The following is an 8,442-nucleotide window of genomic DNA, read 5'->3' on the forward strand; positions in this document are numbered from 1 at the left end:
GAGTTTCTCTCTTGCTTCTGCTGTACTCCTAACAATGGAAATGGCTTTCCACATGATAAACTACATAGACAGATTATCACGTGGAATCTCATCTCAAATCTCATTAACTCACTATAAGAGCTCCCCCTGTGGTAGTACAGTCTTTCCTACCTCAGTGATGAGTGCTATTGGTGTAGTGCAAAGTTCAAATAGATCAATGTTTATATAACTGGAGTTGATAAATAAGTATGTATATATATACATATATATATATGTATGTATGTATGTATGTATGTATGTATATATATACATATATATATATGTATGTATGTATGTATGTATGTATATATATATATATATATATAACAAAACGTTTCAATGTTATGACAGAGTGCTGTTTACATGACTACACATTTTATGATACACTGATGCTCCGTTCACATGAAAAAACAATGTTTGGACCCTCACACTGATGCTCTGTAATGCGAGCTCCCAGTATTCAGGCACATAACAATGATAATCCAGAATGTGGCTCTCAGGATACCGGTGCCCAGTATTAATGGTCTTAATACTGTTGGTTCAACTGTCACTTGACAGCTGTTACGTTATTGTGCACAAAATATTTCAGTGCCTTCCAGTCTCACCCATTATCCCTTAGAGTCTGGTGTTCTTTTAGGAATCGCTGACATTCCTCTTTTCCTGGGGTCTTCATTTCCTTCAGGGAGCCCTTGAAGTAGTGTTCAACAAGTTCTCTTTCCATCTTTGACCAATGCCTTCTCTATTTCCCTGAAAATAAATGAAGAAATAACGTGAATAAATGGATGAATGAAAATGACCACCATTAATTATTGTCAACAAAAGTCATTATGTTTCATAAAGATAATCTTTCAAACTAGAGATGCACCGATCGATCGGCAACCGATCGCAATCGGCCGATAATGCCCCTATCGGTTTTGATCGGAGTTCTCAAAATAGATCAAATCAGGCCGTTCAGCTGACGTTTCAATAAAGAGACAATGCACTGACTGCATGCAGGGTGGGAATTTCACGGTGGCCATGGCCGCTGTTGCCTCGCACTTTGGCCTTGATGCAGCGTGAAAAAAAAATCTCACCGTACGGCCACAGTGGCCTCTGTGCCCCTGGCCCGGTCAGCGTAGCGAGCTTGCCTTTAATTACAGCCACCCGAGTGCACAGTAGTCACTCACAGTAACTTCAGTGAGTCCGCGGTTCGCGCAGGTGGAGTCTCATCATCACGATGATCTCACGTGAAAGCCTCTCAAACAGCAGCAGCGTCTCAAAACAGAAGAACGAAACTTACAGCACAGCGAGCGAGCTCAGCTGGTTTTGACATGATACGTAACTGACTTATGTGGTAGGATTTAGTCCGGTAAAGTTGGAAATATATTCACAGATTCGAACTTCCCGGATCAATAACTCATAAGTGAAACCTTGTTAAAACACAGCTGACGGCTCTTTCCTACCGTAGTAAGGAAGACAACGAGCTACAACCGTATGTTAATCAAAACGAGCGTCTGGACATTAACTCTGGTCTGTATGGTCAGCCGTCTGTGAGACGAGGGCGCAGGGACCGTCTACAAAGTGCAGCACTGAAAAGAGAAACTACAAAAAATATTCAGTAACTTCACTATTATTCAAAGTGTATTGTCACCAAAATCACTCCACACATCAGTGGTCTCCTGCTGTTATTCTACAGATTTTTTGTTTGGAAAAAATGTGCTTTGCCATAATTTTGGGGAATTTCTATTTGGGAGAAATATTCAGTAACACTAATATTCAGTGTGGTGTCACAAAACTCACCTCACCCTAACCCTACTTAAAAAAACTGTTTTGTAATGTAACATTAACTTGATATTGGTATTTAAAAAATGTTTTAATACATAATCCATGTCTAATTATAAATTAGGATGTTATGGTATCAGTCTGAAAGGTAAATCAACACATTTTCTCAGTGGCCTTTGTGCCCTGTCATGTGGCCTTGGTGCCCCTGAAAAAAAAAAATGCAGGCCAAATGGACTTGCCCCTAAAATGAGGAAATTCCCACCCTGACTGCATGCATTCCCACTAGTAAGCTACAGTTACTCTATGTAAGCTGAGTCCAAGTTGTCTCTAAGAGAGTCTCTAGAGTGTGAAATATTGCACATTGCCTCAGCCTGCAGTAAAACGGTGGTCAATTCATGATACTTTCTCATCTCCTAATTTTCATACTTAATAATACAATGTCAATGTTGTGTAAGAAGAATCATTAATTAAATATATGAAAGTTACACAAGACAACAATATAGAAGAATTTATGGATTTGACACTGTGATCGGTGATCGGCAATATCGGGATCGGCAGATACTGCTTTTGGTGATCGGCCCTAAAAATCCTGATCTCTATTTCAAACCAATGGAATAACATAACGCTTTGACTTGATGGTGATTTCTCAACTTCCCCTGTTGACTTTCTAGAGGTAGCAGCCCTGTCTTCAGAGCCTCCATGCACTGAGTTTCATGAAACCATGAATAATTGAAAGTAGCACAGCTACCTTGCGGCTCCTCTTCTCTTGTATTTCTACCCTGGTGACTATCTTGCATAGTTCTCCCTCTACCTTTGACAGGCTGGCCAGAATTTCATCTCGCATACTCCATTTGTTTCGCTGCAGGTATGTTTTGAAATTCATCCTCGAAACTTCTCCGAAACGTGTCCTTGTAAAATCGATGTCACAGTCACAAGGGAATAGCGCAATTTCAGTGCAGTTGAAGGAACTGAAAACCGGCATGTTGAGTCATCAAACCCACTCATCTACTTGACAGGATCAAGTACTGTGTTAAATTTTTCTTAGCTAATCAATTCCTTCAAAAAGACAATGTCTCTATCAATGTCTCTTGCTGCCACAAGAAGTCTTGCAAGTTCCCTCATCTTGTTTCTGATGTCTGACCATTGTCTCACATTTTCTCCGTTTTTGGCAAACATTCTGTCTTCCAGTGAAAGAATCAGAGTGTCAGATTTCACCACTTGGGTTACTGTGTCGTATGTCATCTGTCACCTAACTTCTTTTTAAATCCACTGGAAACTGAAGCATCCATGGGCAACATCAGGCAGCAGGATGTCTTGTTCATCTTCATCTGACATTTCCAGGAAAAGGAAAACTTGTTGCTCCATGTCCTAGAATAAAGAAATGTGAGTTACTTTTTAATTTGCACAAAAACAAACACCTTTTTCTGCAAAAATTGTCTTATACATTTGACCCATCTATGTTTATCTAATTAAAAGCCCTATTGGGCCATTCTAACACAAAAATATGATTTGATCTAAACCATTCCATTGTAGCTCTGGCTGTATGTTTAGGCTTGTTGTCCTGCTGGAAGGTGAACTTCCGCCCCAGTCTCAAGTCTTTTGCAGACTTTAACAGGTTTTCTTCCAAGATTGTCCTGTATTTAGCTCCATCCCTCTTCCCATCAACTCTGTCCGGCTTCCCTGTCCCTGCTGAAGAAAAGCATCCCCACAGCATGATGCTGCCACTACCATGTTTAATGGTGTGTTCAGGGTGATGTGCAGTGTTAGTTTTCTGCCACACATAGTGTTTTGCATTTAGGCCAAAAACATCAATTTTGGTCTCATCTGACCAGAGCACCTTCCTCCACATGTTTGTTTTGACCCCCACATGGCCTGTGTCAAACTGCATGGCTTTGTTTCAACAATGGCTCTCTTCTTGCCACTCTTCCATAAAGGCCCGATTTGTGGAGAACATGACTAATAGCTGTCCTGTGGACAGATTCTCCCACCTGAGCTGTGGATCTCTGCAGCTCCTCCAGAGTTATCATGGGCCTCTTGGCTGCTTCTCTGATCAATGCTCTCCTTGCCCGGCCCGTCAGTTTAGGTGGACGGCCATGTCTTGGTAGGTTTGCAGTTGTGCCATATTCTTTCCATTTTCAGGTGATGGATTGAACAGTGCTCAGTGAGATGTTCAAAGCTTGGGATATTTTTTCATATCCTAATCATCATGCTTTAAACTTCTCTACAACTTTATCCCTGACCTGTCTGGTGTGTTCTTTGGGCTTCATGATGCTGTTTGCTGTATGTTCTCTAGCAAACCTCTGAGGCCTTCACAGAACAGCTATATTTACAGAGATTAGATTACACACAGATGGACTCCATTTACTAATTAGGTGACTTCTGAAGGCAACTGTTTGCACTGGATTTTATTTAAGGGTATCAGAGTAAAGGGGGGATTACTACTTTTGCACAGCACACTTAACTGTTTTTTATTTGTAAAAAAAAAAAGTAAAACCATGTATCATTTTCCTTCCACTTCACAATTATGCACCACTTTGTGTTGGTCTATCACATAAAATCCAAATAAAATACATTTACATTTGTGGTTAAAACGTGACAAAATGTGGAAAAGTTCAAGGGGGGTGAATACTTTTGCAAGGCACTGTAAGTGGCTTCCAGAGGAGAGGTGCAGGAGCAGCTGAGGTAAATGAACAATGAGCAAACGAGCCCAACCTTTTTTTAACACGTTTGACTCTACCTCCCCCAGCCCCCCTGCTGCTCCTCTGAGCAACAACTCCAGGACAAAACCCACACAGCTCCCACAACCCCACACCATCCCCCGCAGCAGACACCACATCCCTCACGACCACCCCCCTGCTCTTACCCACCACAATCCCTGCCACACCCCCCACCCCTACATGACATGAACGAGGAGGAGTTCTGAATTCTGAGTGAGTTGGCATGGAATGAACTTCAAATAAAACATACAGAATATTTAACGTGAAGAGAGTGTTAGTCTTGGCACTTACATGTGAAAACCTGAAGGCATTCCTCAATGGTTGGACGTTCTTCAAATGAACTTTTCAGCATTCTGGTAATAATATCCTTTAGGCTCATCCATTTTTCTTCACAATGAAGAGTGAAGTTGCCTGTTAGGACATTTTGAGACAGCCCAAGTGGATCACTGGAGTAGGGTGTTCGTTCTGGTTTGATAGGGATGTTGCCCATCAGTCAGGATGTAATGCACCACGCACCCCGCAACCTAAAATGGAATGGAATGGAATTGAAATAATGTCAACTAACAGTCACCAAAACCACTCTTTACATTAACCTATTTGCATTTACCTAGTCAAATTGTAGAGAATGAGTAACAATAACAATAATTTAAATAAAAATCAATAATGAGTTCTTCTGACTATGCAAGACAACTTCAAATGGTATATTTTACATTATTACATTTGAGAAATTCAAACTCAGTGGTCATGGATCAAAATAGCATCATGAATTACCTTTAAATGAACACTTTCAAGCTCAACTCACTTGGATATCTGATTCACCTAGGTTGTATCCACAGAGGGGGGAGACAAAATAGGCAAATTAGGCATCTTCCAACACAGAAATGGGTCGCAACAGATGCTCCAACTTGTTCCACTGCCCTTCATCTTCAGTGAATATAATTGAAGAAAAAAAGCTTAATATCTTTACCCTGTCGTCTGCATGCCCATCACAGGATGAAGCAGTGGTATTCTAAAACAAAGGACATTTAAAGCATGAAAACAACAATTGTACTATGTAAAAAATTTGACAGTATTTGGGAATAAGGTTCTATTGACATGTATAATATTAATCCTACCAACAGCAAGTGTAAATGTTGACTGATAAGATTGGTTGCATCAATGAGATCACAACTATATGAGTGTAGACTGTCATATCTATAATCCATTTTCTCTCTTTGTTATTTCTCACATCAGTGACGGACAATTAAGATACCTTACAATTTTTCTCATACTTTCTCAATATTTTATACTGCACTATGTAATGGCAAGTCTACATTTCGAGTTTCAACAATGAGCTTAAAAAGAATTTAAACCAGTTACTAATCAAATCATATCCACAATATTGGCATGGATGAGAGTCCTTACAACTTAGTTAAATGATGAAATTTTGTGTGTCAAAGAAACAAAATGTGTAAATAGAAATAGACATATACATACATGTCGCCCTGGACAGTTAGGGTCTCCATAGTCATACACAAGTTCTTCTCCTGTGTATATGGCTATATGTTTGCCAGCAGCAATGAAGTGCAAGGCTTCCTTTTCAGGTTGAACCCTTCTGGATGTCATTTTTCTGTGGAGTAATTAAGATGATAATATACATGATGCACTGTCTTCACAAATAACAAATATATTTAAATTGGCTGTTTTATGCAATTTAATGACAAGCATGAAAGCCTCAGTGACTTCATGAAAGCAGTAGTAGTTACTGTACTGCCAAAATTATAATGTTCAATGGAATTGAAGTCAGGCAACTGGGGGGAAACTCAATGACAGTCAGGACTCCATTGGTCTTTAAGTACTTTAAGTAAGTAAGTCTTGGATGTTCAGGACTAATTTCGATCCAATCCAGGAAAGGTGAAGGAGTAGCTTAGGGAAATGAACAATGAGCAAACAAGTTCAACCAGTTTTTCACCAGGTTTGATTCCAGCTCCCCCATCTGCAGCAACCCCGACTGCTCCTTGGAGCAACAAATCCAGGACAAAAACCACAAGGATTGCATCATACAAACAAAGAATCACTAAATGAGTAATTTTGGTCTGAGGCCTAAACCTCACAAATTCACTACTCAAAAAGTATTTGGAGTACAGCTGTAGGATTTTGCACGGTCTCATAAATTTTAAATGGGTTTCAACAAGATTATTTTCATGAAAATCCGTGAAATGAAGTCATAATGAAATTTATATTATTACATTTAACAAATATGCAAAATGGAGGTGTTTTGACTTGTGGAAAAAAAACCTTTGACTATACTGCATCTACTCTAAAGCATAGTGATTTTAACAGACTCAACTGATTCATCCATACAGAGGTATATGTAAAAATGTTGAACTTACCTGTCACTTTAGCCGCGAAGCTGGTAGAAGGCAGAAATAGGTCAATGTTCGAAGAGTAGAGAGAAGAGATTTCTTAAAGTCTGTAGTTGCCAAAGGCTGGCAAACTTTCTGTGAAAAAAGCCCAGAATGTATACAGAATCCTGAGCAGATATCTGGACAGTGATTGGTTCCTGAGGTTAGGGGAAGCAAATGTATGCTTCCACAGTGATGCAAATGATATTGAGCAGATATCTGGACAGTGATTGGTTCACTTGGTTAGGACTACGATGCAAACGTTCGCCTTTGTTTGCAAAACAAGGTCATGTAAATTCAAGTAGACCACAGGCATCTTTTGTCCAACTCTCAACTTGCGGTCACATCACTCTCCCTTTATCAGAGATAAGACAGTACGTTATGATACCTTTTGCCTAATGTTTTCAAGGATGACATTAGTTTTGGTAAACTCAAATCTGGCTGTGAAAGAGTGATCAATATGTCATCTGCAAAAAGGCAGGTCTTAAACACTGTGTCTTTAATCCAAATTCCTCTTATGTCCTGGTCTTCTCTAATAGCCTGAGCCAGAGGTTCGATAAATAGTTCAAACAAGGTCGGACTTAAGGGACACACCTGCCGACAGGCTCTTTCAAGTGGCACAGGGTTGGTCAGACTACCATTTATTTTGATTCTGGCTGAGGGGGAATAATATAAGATTTTTAGATATGAGATGACTTCAATATCAAAGCCAAATATTTGTAATGTTAAGTGTAAGTATTCCCAACTAACTGAATCGAATGCCTTTTTCGGTATCAAGGCTGAGACCAATGGATTTATCTTTATTTTTGCTCATATGCTCCATTAAATGTAAAGCCCGTCTTACATTATCTTGTGTCTGTCTGGTTTTAAGGAACCCTGTCTTGTCCTCATCTATTATATCCGGAATAATATTTTCTAATCTTTTTGCAATTATTGAGGCATATAGTCTATAGTCGAAGTTTAAAATCGATATCGGTCTGTATGAACTGCACTCAGATTTATCTTTCCCCACCTTAGGAATTACAGAGAAGATGGCATGTTTCCAAGAAGCTGGTGTTTCTCCTCCATTAAGAGTAAAGAGGAGTAGAGTAGTTTTATACCATTCTCACCTGGCAGTTTATTTGTTTTGAGTCTCGAGATAGCATTATCCAGGTATGTTTCTGTTCATGTTTACATCTATGTATATTGTGAAGGAAGAAAAAAATCCTCTAAATTAATGATATGATATGTGTTCAAAATAATTTCAAATATTATCACTTGTAACAGTTAAAAAATTGTACTGACAGCAAATTTGTTTGGCCAGCATGAACAAAAATGTATATTTTGGATTGAAAATGGGCACTTACTCTTCCCTCTCTGCAATTGCTCCGCCATGCTTGTCTTGTCCGATATCTGTCACTCTCTCTGAGCATGCTCAAAGTCATGACATGATTGTGATTGGATAATCAGGATCCAATCAGTAACCCGCATTGCTGATATCAATCAATTACAGAGTATTTATTAGTTTTGAGACAGAAATATGACATGACCATTCCAATGGACACAGGGTCCGAAGGAGTTAA

The 8,442-nt window shown here is 39.4% G+C and overlaps 1 long non-coding RNA gene across 7 annotated transcripts in view; it reads right to left on the reverse strand.

Moving 5' to 3' along the window:
* The window catches only part of LOC115580753 (uncharacterized), a 35,298-nt gene extending 27,396 nt beyond the window's left edge, over nt 1-7,902 (reverse strand). Inside the window, exons 1-5 of one of the 7 annotated variants that reach the window (XR_003983922.1) lie at nt 5,973-7,902; nt 5,464-5,505; nt 5,299-5,315; nt 4,788-4,961; nt 2,528-3,147 (exon numbers count right to left, since the gene is read on the reverse strand). This is a non-coding gene — a long non-coding RNA (uncharacterized LOC115580753). Of the gene's footprint in view, nt 1-2,527; nt 3,148-4,787; nt 5,021-5,267 lie in introns of all 7 variants that reach the window. The other 6 variants (XR_003983921.1, XR_003983918.1, XR_003983920.1 and 3 more) reach the window with 6 other exon arrangements.
* Between the last annotated feature and the right edge of the window lie 540 nt (nt 7,903-8,442).

The sequence above is a fragment of the Sparus aurata genome, chromosome 4, assembly GCF_900880675.1.
Source record: "Sparus aurata chromosome 4, fSpaAur1.1, whole genome shotgun sequence".
NCBI lineage: Eukaryota > Metazoa > Chordata > Actinopteri > Spariformes > Sparidae > Sparus > Sparus aurata.